The sequence below is a fragment of the Petaurus breviceps genome, unplaced genomic scaffold (assembly GCF_028583685.1).
Source record: "Petaurus breviceps papuanus isolate PSGF00001 unplaced genomic scaffold, PetGlider_PUasm1.0 91133, whole genome shotgun sequence".
NCBI classification, from domain to species: Eukaryota; Metazoa; Chordata; class Mammalia; order Diprotodontia; family Petauridae; genus Petaurus; species Petaurus breviceps.
In genome coordinates this window covers 33,941,050-33,942,700 of record NW_027187419.1, presented here as the reverse complement: position 1 = coordinate 33,942,700, position 1,651 = coordinate 33,941,050, and positions in this window count along the sequence as shown.

Here is a 1,651-nt window from a genome sequence, read left to right as displayed (position 1 = left end):
AGATAGATAGATAGATAGATAGATAGATAGATAGATAGATAGATAGAGGGTGTTGGTATAAAATAACTAATCTGATTATAAAAAAAACATTATAAAGGGATGCAAAGGGATTTTACTGGGAGAAAAGGCAGAAAAGGGTAAATTATGCCACACAAAGAGGCACAAAACACACTGTAGTGGAGGGAAAGAAGGGAAGGAGAGGAGCACTGTATGAGATTTACTCTCATAAGATTGGGTTCCAGGAGGGAATAACATACTTTACTAAGTATAAAAATCTATTGTGCCCTTCAGGGAGTAGGAGGGGAAAGGAGGGGAAAAGGTAAGGTGGCAGAGAGTAGAAATAGTAAGGGGGAAGGGCAAGGAAAGGGAAAGGGGGTAGATAGGGTGGGAATACTGAGGGAGGCAGTGGTCAAAAGGAAAACTTAAGGAGAGGAAGGGAGAAGGAAGAAATAAAAACATAAACAAAGTTGGGAATACGATGGAGGGAAAGATAAAGATAGTAATGATTACTGTGAATGTAAATGTGATCAACTCTCCCATAAAATGGATTCAGATCACAGATTGGAATAAAAACCATAATCCTACAATATGCTGTCTACAAGAAACACATTTGAAACACAGGGTAAAGGTAAAAGGATGGAGTAGTATATATTATGCTGCAGCTAAAGTGAAAAAAGCAGGTGTAGCAATCCTTATCTCAGATAAAGCAAATGCAAAAAAAGATCTACTTAAAAGAGACAAGGAAGGAAACTATATACTACTAAAATGCACCATCGAAAATGAAGCAATATCATGACTAAACATGTATGTACCAAGCAGTATAACAGCCATATTCCTAGAGGAGAAGTTAATGGAGTTAGAGGAAGAAAGAGATAGCAAAACTATACTAGTGGGGGACCTCAATCTCCCCCTCTCTGAATTCAACAATTCTAAACTCAAAATAAACAATAAAGAAGTTAAGGAGATGAATAGAATTCTAAAGAAGGTAGATATGGTAGAACTCTGGAGAAAACTGAATGGGGATAAAAAGGAAAATACTTTCTTCTCAGCAGTACATGGCACATACAAAAATATTGACCATATATTAGGGCATAAAAACCCCCACAATTCAGTGCAGAAAGGCAGAAATATTAAATGCATCATTCTCAGATCATGATGCAATAAAATTATATGTAATTAAGGGCCCTGGAAGCATAGACTGAAAACTAATGGGAAACTAAATAATTCAATCCTCAAGAATGAGTGGGTCAAACAAGAAATTATAGAAACAATCAGTAACTTCAATGAAGAGAATGACAATAATGAGACAACATACCAAAACTTGTGGGATGCAGCAAAGGCAGTTCTTAGGGGAAGTTTTATATCTCTAAATGCATACATTAATAAAATAGAGAAAATGGAGATCAATAAATTGGACATTCAACTGAAAAAGCTAGAAAAAGAACAAATTGAATATCCCCAATTAAATACTAAATTAGAATACTGAAAACCAAAGGAGAGACTAATAAAATTCAAATTAAGAAAACTATTGAATTAATAAATAAAACTAAGAGCTGGTTTTATGGGGGGAAAACAATAAAATTGATAGATATTTAGTCAATATGAGAAAGAAAGAAAGAAAGAAAGAAAGAAAGAAAGAAAGAAAGAAAGA